The following is a 12,407-nucleotide window of genomic DNA, read 5'->3' as shown; positions in this document are numbered from 1 at the left end:
GTTTCATAAAGTACCATTTGCAAGAAGGAGTTGAAATCTGCTTGAAACTCATTCTCGAATTTATTTCTCAATGCTCATCATATTGTTCGACAAAATTGCTTCAATGAGGTCTTCAAATGAACATACCCGTCAAAAATTGCATTAGTAGTCTCACTTCTTTGAGTTGTTAACATCCTCTCCCAAAAAGTGGTTCTCAAATAGCAAGAAACCCAACGAGATCTATTATCTTAAAGACATGACAAGCTTATATTATCTTGCAAATTATACATTTCTTTCATCACTAGCCAACCCTCTTCAAATCTTCAACAAATTGAGAATCATAAGCGAATCCGTGTATTGTGGATAATATCAAAGTTTTATCAACGTGAAATTCGAACTTCTTAAAAAACATTTTCAATATGTGCCACAAACACCACCTACTCCTCGTATTGGAAAACACGATCTGAATTACATTCTGCATTGTCCTGTCCTAATAGGTAATAATCCCATTGGGAGCTTGGTCGTTTATGCACTGCAGTCATGTTTGAAAAAGCCACACAAATATATCAATATCCTTTCTTGATATGAGACCACACCTGAGGAGTGTCGACTATCTGTGATGGTTCACTCCAATAAAAGGGGCAAGTGGCATATCATACTTATTCATTAGGTATGTGGTATTGAATATGACAACATCCCCAAACTCCATACACGCCTGCTGAATACAATTATCAGCCCAGAAAATATTTTTCAAACGCGGCTCTTCATCCAAATAAATGCTGAAGTTAAACCCTAAGCACCTTGCTTGTATAATTGAAAAGTGTGGCTGTATTGCTGCAGCATCACCTTCTCCAAGTCTTAACCTCCTAACTTGCTCAACATAGTTTCAAAAGTCCTTCTCAATGCAGGCCATATGTTCATATCCTCCTGCTTCGACAACTGCAGAGTTGAAACTTTTGTGCATAGGTATTCCTGCAATGTCATTTACTTCAAGTCGATGTTTCACCTTAGCACTTAATTCTCTGTTGCATCGATACAATCTAGAGTTCGAATGACTGGTTCTATGATTGTGATCGAGATGTACTATGTTAATTCACCATATTCCACGAATATCTAAATGTGTTGTCAGTCTGACTTTACATTCACTCTACATCATAGCTTGTAACTTTAGAAAAACGCTTGTATTATTAATTTTTTTCCCTTTACTGCTAGAAAGAAATGAAACCTATCACGAAACTCCATTATCATCCTTTTTAGAAATTTTTTTTTCTCACCGGAAAACCCAAGTCGTATGCATATTTTTTATAAAACTCGAATATTTCATTTTCATCCGTAACCTTCATGCCCACCTCAAGCACAGTCACACCATCCCTTCCTGTTGCATCATCACCTAGTAATTTTTATTGTCAATATCATCATCGTCATCGAACTCCCCCAACATAACGACTTCAATGTCGTCCAAAATTTCTTTCCCTACGACAAAAAGTCGATTGAGCTGTTATCATAAGTATTTTTTCTTAAAAAGCAACTTCCTATAAGTATGTCCTACTTAAATCAAAGTGCTCAATATCATGCTTCTTCTTAAAATAAAAATAAATTTACTAGTCATCATTTTCTTACAAATTCTTCCAAAAATTAACAAAGTCTGCCTAAATCATACTACCCACAATCATGCTTCTACTTAAAAATAAAAATAAATTTCAGATTTTACCTTAAAATTAAATTTCATTATTTAAAATTAATTTCATATTTTACCTTAAAATTAAATTTCAGAATTAAAAAAAAATATATCAAATTTTAAAATACAATAAACTTCAAATTTTACAACAAATTTTAGACTTGGAACTTAAATTTAGATTTTACAGTAAATTTCAAGTTTTACCTTTTCTTGTCATCGATGGAAACGAAGATCAACAAATGGTTGGAGATATGGACGGTGTGGCTAAAGCGATATCGAAGTAGGGCCAAATGAACAAAGACTTTGGAGCTCAAAGATATCAGAGTTGTAGACTTTGGAGGAGGTTAGAGGTTGATGTGTAGATGCGGAGTGTGAGTGAAAAAATGCAAATGAAAATGGAGATAACAAAATGGGAAAAAAATGATGGGAGAAAATGGTGTGACAAATGGGGAAAGAAAATGGGTAATTGGGCCACTATTTGCATTTCACGTGAGTTTGCTTTCCATTGGTTTTAAAAGAAATCAAAATTGTGATGTAAACGTAATACAAGCATGGTTAAAAGGCAGTTAATGGCTTGTCTAATCCTATACACTGCAGTAATAAAAGGGTCTAAAACAAACTTCAAATCAAAATGATTAAACGGCATATTCAATTCATCAAAAGCCCCAACACATTCGAACTTACTTCCGCTTGAGATGCGACATGTGAAGATGAGGTTGGGTCCTTCTTGTGCAGCAAGTGATGCAGCATATAGATGTCTTCTTTTGGTGCTGACGTCGGAGGATTTGAGATAATTGGTGCGGCGCTGGAGCGTTTGGTGGATTTGGAGAAACAATCACGATGGTTGTGGGATTATGAGGGTTAGGTAGTGGGTTATGGGGTTTGAAACATATCGGGTTTAGGTTCCCTTTTCATTCTTATTTCTTTCGCTTTCTTTTCTGTTCTTCTTAATTGTTATTTGTTACTTTTTCCAGCTCAGCAGGTCATTCCTTTTGTCACCCAACTCGGTCACCATAGCGTGATTGTAACAAATATATGGGATTGTCATATCATCAATTTCCAATTGAACTTGGTTACCTTAAATGAAATTAAATACAGTTTCTAGATTGAAATCAAATTAAATTATAGTTACTCATGTGAACGAAAATGAAATACTAATTGACACTGGAATGAAAATTCAGTTAGTGCGAACGGAACTTACACTACAAAATATTATATCATAACTACGACATTAAAAAATAAAAATTAATATATAGATAATTAAATAAAATTGGGCTGAAACTAAATTCAATTAGGTTTATAAATAATTTAGATATTAAAAGATTAATTTTTTTCTAATTTACTAATAATTGAAATAAAACTAAATATGCCCCTGTTTGGGCTACATTTTTATCAAAATAAATTCTCTTTTTAAATTTTAACCATATATTCTTCAATAAAGTAATATTACATGTAATTCAAAACTTTTTCTTATTTTTTAACCCACATTCTTAAAAAAATAAAAAAATCATTATTTCAAATACATTTTTCCTCAAAATTCATATTAAGTGGAGCTTAAATAGGAGCTATATTAGCCAGTCTAATAATTTGAAAACTTACTTTTTTTTTTCTTTTTCTTTTTCTTTATCTTTATCTTTCTTTCTTTCTTTCTTTTTTTTTTTTTTTGGTTTTTGGACTTTTTTTTTAGAATAAAAACTTCTTAGTATGTTGGTGTCCAAACAAAACCAAATCAACCCACCTTAATTCAAGGAGATCTTATAAAGATGCAATAGTCACTTCAAACAAAATATATTAAGAAATCACTTAGGTAGCTCGACCCATGACACGTCAGCTCATCTAGAAAATCTCATCATTACAATTCTGAACACACATCTCCTAAATAATGTTATCACCACCTAGACAACTACTTCCAAAATGACAAATGGCACCCAAGAATTCAGCATCTTTTCAGCCAATCAAAAATCATCAATTATTAAATAGGTGACAAGTAATCCAGACCTATGCCATAACTATGACCTAGGTACCATGATGACCAATCAAAAACCTTAAATATATGCAGCTACAACACTTCTAGGTTGGTACTGTAGCTTATATGACGTTGGACGGACAAATTACTTGATTTAGAGGTCTATAAATAGGGAGAAACTGTCTCCCATAAAGGTTGAACTCAAGATACTATCTCCATTACTCTCTAAACTTGAATCAATGAAGTTAGCCTTTAATTCTCATAAATTTCAGCAATTACTCTACAAAAATTTTATTAAGTTGATATAAATTTGCCATATCATTTTTAATCATCAATAGTTTGCCGCTAAAAGGAGGGCTTCATGAGCATTGCCCACTTATCTCATATCTTCCTAAAATGAAGAATTAGCTCACCCAAACAGAGACATAAGTTGTAAGCATCAAGAAGCCAATCCCAATGATAAAAGTTATCCCAAAAACTTTCAAGGGGAAACTATTTCACTGAGGTTGGAGATCTCCAGCTTACTATCGTAAGAGAGGCCATAGAACGCCTCGTGGATGCTATACAAGGAATAAAGTAAAAGTAGGCCGCCACCATCCCAATTATCAAAATTGAGGTTGAGTCTCCCGTACGGGAAAGAAATATGCGACCTCATAGTTGAAGGAACCTACATTTTTTTTTGCAGATGAATCTTCAAAAATTAGGACAAATAAGGTAAGGAGCCTTCCACCTCGAGAAGAACGAACCCCCAAAAGAGTTAGGAATATTTTTGTTAGGCTGGATACACAATGTTTTCTTTCTCCAAGAAGTGAACAACATAGCCCTATTCAAAATAAGCTTACTAAAGAAAGGGATGCTAAACATGACCTAATCCATCTAATGAAGCGAATAGCTAACCTAGCCAAAAGAGTAATGGAGGAGTACTTCACCAACCGCCATTCCTCCTTTATTGAGGATATATTAGCTGAACCTCTTTTAGATAAGCTAAAGATTCCCCAACTTACTCAATACGAGGGAAAAGAAGATCCTTTCAATCACATCGACAACTATTCATCATGTATGGAGCTACAATGAGCGAACGATGCCATAATGTGTAGAGCTTTCCTTGTAACTTTAGGGGGATAAAGTCCACGATGGTTCAAAAAGCTGCCACAAAGGCCGATCAAGACTTGAACCGACTTGTCTACAGCTTTCCTAGCTCAATTCATGAGCTCGATGGCTAGAACCACAGCTAAAGAACAATTTGTAAACATAAAATAAAGAAGAAGTAAGTGGTTAAAAAGTTACCTTAACAAGTTCGGTAAGAAAATTATAGAAGTGAAAAAGTTTTCAGATGATGCTACCCTCGTTGTTGCCTATCAGGGTTGAGGTCCAAAGTAAGATTCTATTGGTTCTAGCATGAAGATGGGCCTAGAATCGATGACGAGTTTTTAAGCCGAGCTAAAAAATACATAAGGACAAAAAAGGCTACATCAGACCAAAAAGAAAAAAAAAAGTGAAGCTCAACACTACAACTTGGCTAAAGGAAAGAAAGTCGAACAAAAAGCCTTGCAAGAAATAAAGAATGAAAAAAGGAAAGTCAAACGAGCTCGCTAATTTCCCAAAAGATTACATGACTATCATATCCTAAATACCACCCTATGAGCTCTTTACGAAAATGGGGGTAAGGAGATCTTCCACAGACCTCCCACACTTAAGAAAGAACTTAATAGGTCCCAACCAAGATAAGCACCAACTGTAACTCCAGTCAACATGTCACGACATCAAAGAAAGTCGGCACTTCAAAGATTAGGTGAAAGTATTAATCATGCGAGTCAATTTCGAGAATTTGTAGTTGAGCTCCGGGAGATGATTCAGACATCTCCCTCCAAAAGACAATTTTTATTTTATTCCTCCGAATAGAACATGTACATCGTCTCCATATCACAAAGTGAGCAATTTGCCCCTCCTCCATTTTTGCAAGTGAGGTCTATATGGCATAATTTAACATTGGACTTGTTGACACACTAAAAGTGCAGCCCAAATCAAATAGTCCAAGGAAAGAGGCCCAATTGAGGAATTCCCAAATCAAATAGCCTAAAAAATGAAGTCCAATTGGACAATTCAAGATAAAGGCCCAGACAGGATTATTAATGAATGCAGTGGAAGCCCACAAACACAGTAACATCATCGCCCAAGCTTGCAAGACGCCCAAGATCTGAGCGAATGGAGTGCCTTACAGTCTCCCAGAGCGATGAACCTGTTCTCGTCCATATCTTCGAATCGCCCAGGATCTTAGCAAACATAAAATGTTATGATTATCCAGAAATGCAGTTATTGAAGCAGTTATTGAGTAACCTTATCACATTCCACGATTCAAGGAACCCAATTGAAGTCGGTTGAACGACAAAGAGTAGTGGCAGCAGTTAGACGGCAGTTCCACGACAAGTTAATCACCATGAAGAAAGTGTGTAGTTATAAAGCAATCAAGCAGTTTCCAAGCAGTTTGTCACCAAAAAATCATCAAGGAATATAAAAGGAAGAGAAGACATAAAGGAAAAGGACCTCGAATCAAACACTCTCAAATAGAGAATATGTAATTTCAGTTTTTTAGTTTAAATTTAAACATTTCTTTGAGTACTCGTGTGCTTGCACCCCTTGGAGGCATTCTGTTTAGTTCCAATTGTAAATCATCGCCAATAAAACACCCCTTTTTGGGACTTTGTCTCAAGAGATTTGTTTCTTACACAATCGTCTGATCCCTCTTTAATTGTTAGCGACTACCCGTGCGAAACAATTTGGCACGTCCAGTGGGACCTTGGTGTTTGGTGTTGAAGATACAAAAGGTGAAACAATATGCCTCACAAATCTGATAAGGAAGCAGCAAGTCAGGAAGGAGTCCATTCTGTGATTCAGCGATATGAGGAGCAGCATAGCTCTCCACGAACAGAGGGATAGAGTCAAAGCAGTCACAGTCGTTACGAACTAATGACAGAGTTGAGTCCTCGAACCATGCGTGCATTATTTGGAGAACTCACACAGGATGTCGTTGAATAGGTAAATCTACGAAATATTCATAATATGGAAAAATTTACCTAGAATGGGAATGCACATTATGACAACATGGCCAAACAACTGAATACTTTGAATGAAATAATGAATAAATTAGTAGGCCAAATTTGTTAGCTAGTTGTGCCTCTGGCAAATCACTTTCAAGTTAGGACGATTGTGGGACATAATCCCCCAATCCTAAGTTCAAATCAAGGGATAGAACCACCTTTTGGTCCCTCTAATTCAAACCAGAGAGATGGTGTAATGCCAAGTCAGAATAGTGATAATGGTACAGCTAACTTGGGGGATAATCTAAATGTAAGAGACAATGTCCTAAATAATGGATAGAATACCCCACGTGTCAATAATGGAATACATATTCAGGCTAATGGTAACAATGGCCCAAATCATGGTAACTTTGTTGCCAACCAAGGACTAAACATCAGGCCTCAGGCGAATCAACCGACCAACCAACCTGTAGGAATTTCATATGACCTCAACGTCATGTTAAGAAATCAAATTATGGAAATCGTACATGATCAAATGGCTTTTGGGGTACGTCTTATCATTAGGCCGACTTACACTAAGTCATACTCTGATTGGGTAGACCAAGCATATCCATGACCTAGAGGATATAAAGTGCCAGAATTCTCATTATTTACAAGTTTAGGAGAGGTGTCTACTCTAGAACACATAGGGCGATTCACACTGCAGAGTGGTGAAGTAACCAACTACCATAAAATGAGGTTGTTCCCTAGTTCATTAACAGGAGTAGCTTTCTCTTGGTTCGTCAATTTGCTAGCGAACTCTATTCAAACATGGCAACAATTGGAGCAATTGTTCCATGCTCAGTTTTATAAGACTGAGTCTGAAGTTACTTTGACCGATTTGACGAATTTACGTCAAATGCCAAACGAATGGGCAGAGGGTTTCCTTCAAAGGTTCAAGACAGCAAGAAGTAAATGTTTTGTACCTTCGTCCGAAAAGGAGTTTGTCAAAATCGCTCAAAGTTGTCTGAACTTTGATTTGAAAAAGAAATTCCAAGACAGGGAATTTCCTGATCTTTTCCAATTGAGTGCAAATGTGATTAGGTATGAACGATTAATAAGAAAAGAAGAGCAAATGAAAAATTCTAGCAAGGGGACTTATTATAGAGAACCAAATTTTGATGTTCATACCATTGATGACGAGTATTACGATCAAACCGAAATGTACTTGGCCGAATTAATCAAAGGAGACACGTATACTTGTCCTATAATGGCTAAGCCTATATCGTCGGACAAGGATGAGCCTATAAAAGATGAAAACAAAAAGGCTAGAACGTTCTTGTTCGATGTAATCAAAGCTGACCTTATATTTGATAAACTATATAAGGATAAGCAGATAAAGCTGAGTGATAAACATAAGTTGCCAAACCCTGAACAAATCAAGGGTAAAAAATATTGTAAGTGGCATAATACATGGTCGCATTTGACTAACAAATGTCCAGTTTTTCACCATGTGTTACAGGACGTCATTGAATCAGGACGAATTACGCTCGAAGATAAGAAGAAAATGGCAGTGGACTAAAATCCTTTTCCACAGCCACTTGAGGTGAACATGGTGACGACTGGTTTCAAAAACAAGTTGCCAAAATTCAAGTTATTTATAGATGACGGGGAAGAGGACCCTGGGCCACATCCCAGTGTCTTTGAACGTATTAAAGGGAAGGAGCCCAAAAAGGATGCAGACGTCCTGTGTGCAAGATGCAAAAGAGAAGTGAGTGCAAATACAGAGAAACTAGGGATATGGCAGCATCACCATCGCCCTAGTTTTTTCCCAAACGCTCAGCCTGGTAGAGGGCGAGGTATATCATTCTATAGGGAACTGCCTTTTGAGAGGCAGTTCAAGCCAATAAACAATGGGAGAATATTCAGGCCACAACCTCGCCAACCAAATGTATGGCATTCGTTCCAATATAATGCAGGAAGGGTGATACCCTTCAACGAGATGATTAGAACCGAACAAAGGCATTTTCAACGAAACTATGGATGAATGATAAGGCAACAACAGGGAATGCCACAGCCTAAAGTGCCTAAACTACTCGAGGTAGTCAATCAAAATGTTCTCAAAGACAGTAAAGAGACTGGTGCAGGTGAATCAATGGAAGAATTGCCAGAAACTTCTTTTGGGATATCGAAGTTTGAGCGAGACAGAAGAGACGGAGAAGATCCAGATCAGCCCCTTACTATTCAGTTCGGTACGTTACCTCCTGTCATGGCTAATAATTATTTACTAGCCAATGAGTTCAAGAACAAAGAGAAAGAAGAAGAAGAAAGGAAGGATAACGAAGAAGAAGCATGTGTGCTGGAATGTGAAGAAGGCCAAACTTCTAGAGAGGCCTACGACAATGAAGGGGATGATGGTATGATGGACATCGAAAAGGAAATTGATCTGGAAGCTGAAAGAAGAAAGAGAAGGATATCATACAATACTCTGTTGAAGCAACTACATCGAGGGGGGTTCGTGAAGTGGACTTGTTGGGGGAACCGTCTGGGCGTTCTTTCGATTATTACGTGCTATACGGGATGCCCAAAAGGAAAAAGAGAGTTTCTCGCTCTGAAAAGTATGGATCACCTCCAAGAATAATGCCTCCTCTCACAGGTTGGGTAATCGAAGAAGAAGCATTAGAAAATAGTAAAAAGGAAATTCAGAAAATAGAAGCTCAGTGCGACATACTGCACGTTAACTTATCACAAAAGGATAATTCGACAGAGGACAAACAGGAAGTGGAAATAGATGCTGTCGAAAAGGTTATTTTTAAGAGACCAGCCATGAAGTTAACTAAACACTTGAGGCCATTGTACGTTAAAGATTTAGTTAACGGCATACCTGTGGCAAAAGTACTTGCTGGTAATGGAGCAGCTATAAACACCATTCCATCTAAGATGATGAGGAAATTTGCAAAGACAGAAAGTGATATGATTACAACGGAAGTCATCCTTACAAGTTTCAATGGAGAAGCAACTTCAGCTAAAGATGTTATGCCATTGGACATAACTATAGGGGCAACTACTAGGACCACAATCTTCTTTGTAATAGATGGTCCTACTAGTTACAATGTGCTATTAGGAAGAGATTGGATACACGGAAGTCGTTGTATACCCTCATCGCTCCATCAATGCCTAGTTTTTTGAAATGATAAGGGTGAAGCAGAAGTGGTGCAGACCGATCATAGGCCATTTGTCGCAGAAGCAAACTCAGTGGAAAGGTTCATGTACGAAGAAAATTATAGACCTGTTAGAGTAGTCCAAAATGGAGAAGAAACTCAAATTGTTGCATAGAGCGAAGAACCGTTTTCTATAGATGCACTCACTGAAATGTTCAGTCAAATGAGACCAAACATAGTGGCCTTAGAAGAGCCAGTAATTGGCAAAAGGGTAATCAATGAGTTTTATATGAGTTGTAAGCAACAAAGGCAAATGGCTGATGTTCAGACTTTCAAAGCCAAATTAATGGCTTTCAATAAAAAATGTAAGGACAAGACAAAAGAAGAAGTAGCCTTGGAAGCATTGAGAGACAAATTGGCAGTGTTCGAGTTGGAACAAAATATTAGCCGAGAAGTCAACAAGGTGGATTGTTTGGAAGAAAAAGTGCCTATAAGGGAATTGGACGATGAAGTAATGAGGATCACCAAGCCTGGATATACTCAAGCACAAGACCCTCTAATTAAAGTGAATATTGGCAATGAAGGAGAAGATCGCCCAATATTCATCAGCCAGATGCTCGATCAAGAGGTTAGTGATAAATTAATCGCTTTATTAAAGGAATATAAGGATTGTTTTGTTTGGGAATATGAACATATGCTTGGTTTAGATAGAGGTTTGGTAGAACATAGATTACCAATCAAACCAAATTTTAAACCTCATAAACAACCTCTTTGGCATTTTGCTCCTAATGTACTCTCTGAGATTAAGAAAGAAATAGAGCGATTATTAAAAGCAGGCTTTATTAGAACAGTCAGATATGCCGAATGGTTGTCCAATATCGTGCCAATACTAAAAAAGAACGGTAAATTAACGGTGTGCATAGACTTTAAGAATTTAAACATAGCCACATCCAAAGATGAATATCTAATGCCCACGGTAGATTCTTTAGTAGACTCGACTGTCGGACACGTAATGTATTCCTTCATGGATGGGTATTCAGAATACAATCAAATTTATATAGCCGAGGAAGACATACACAAAACTGCCTTTAGATGCCCTGGGTCTTTAGGATGTTTTGAATGGGTAGTTATGCCTTTTGGCCTGAAAGGGCGATGAACTTGATTTTTCATGATATAATAGGCAAGTTTGTTGAAGTGTATGTAAATGATATAGTGGTCAAGTCCATTAAAGAAGAGGACCATTTGGAACAATTGAGATGTTCATTTGAGCAAATGAAGCAATATAAACTAAAATTGAATCCCTTAAAATGTGTATTTGGTGTTAATGCATGAAACTTCCTTGGTTTCTTAGTACACAAAAGGGGGATTGAACTTGATAAAAATAAAGCGAAGGCCATTTTAGAGGCCAAACCACCTAGCAATAAAAAAGAATTGCAAAGGTTCCTAGGCCAAGTAAATTTTTTAAGACATTTTATTTCCAACTGTGCAGGGCAAACTAAAGCTTTTTCGCCGCTTTTAAAGCTGAAAAATCAGGACGAATTCGTCTGGAAAGAAGAGCATCAAAAGGCTTTTGAAAGCCTAAAGACATACTTATCAAGTCCACCAGTGTTGGTATCACCAATCCAAGAACGGCCAATGAAAGTGTATGTATCAGTTGAACAAGAATCAATAGCTGGAATGGTCGCACAGGAAGACCAATTTGGTGAAGAAAGGGCGATTTACTACTTGAGTAGACGGTTAACAAAATGTGAATGTAATTACTCTGCCATTGAAAAATTATGTCTTGCATTGTATTTCACATGTATAAAATTAAGGGCTTATTTACGGCCCGTAACCGTTTATTTGATTTTCAGAGTAAATTTGGTTAAATATATGTTCTCTCGCCTTATTTTACACCAAAGGGTAGGCCTTTGGACGTTAGCATTATCAGAATTCGAAATACAATACATACCCCAAAAGGCAATAAAAAATCAGGCTTTGACTAACTTTCTGGCCGATCATCTATGCCTTGACATGCCTAAAGAAATTGAATTAGAAATCAATTCATTCGAATTAAAACCTTGGATTCTGTATTTCGATGGGTCAAAAACCTCTACAGGTGCAGGAGTAGGAGTAGCATTGATAAATCCTTTAGGGATTTGCTACAAGTTCGCATTCGCTTTGGATAGAATGTGCACCAACAATCAAGTCGAATATGAAGCTTTAATCGTGGGCCTAGAATTGATGATAGATATGGAAGTAAAGAATGTGATCGTTAGAGGTGATTCTCAATTGGTAATTCACCAATTGATTGGTGATTTTAAGCGCCAAAGTGATTCCATTATAAGTCTATATGAAATCGCCCAAGAGTTGTTGGAAGAATTTGATCAAGTAGAGCTTCAATATGTTAATAGGATATATAATGACGTAGCAAATGAGTTGGCCCAGGGTATTCAAAGGTTTTAAATTGGAAATCTACTTATGAATATGGAGTAATATTGCCCGTAGTCCAAAAAAGGGCAAGAAGGATTGAAATTCATTGCATACAATATGGAGATGTAATAGATTGGAGGGCAAAGATTAAAAGGTTCTTTAAAGAACCTAATAAAGGAGGTAGTAGAAAAATG

The sequence above is a fragment of the Olea europaea genome, chromosome 10, assembly GCF_002742605.1.
Source record: "Olea europaea var. sylvestris chromosome 10, O_europaea_v1, whole genome shotgun sequence".
Lineage (NCBI taxonomy): Eukaryota > Viridiplantae > Streptophyta > Magnoliopsida > Lamiales > Oleaceae > Olea > Olea europaea.
Note: the sequence above shows the minus strand (reverse complement) of the source record.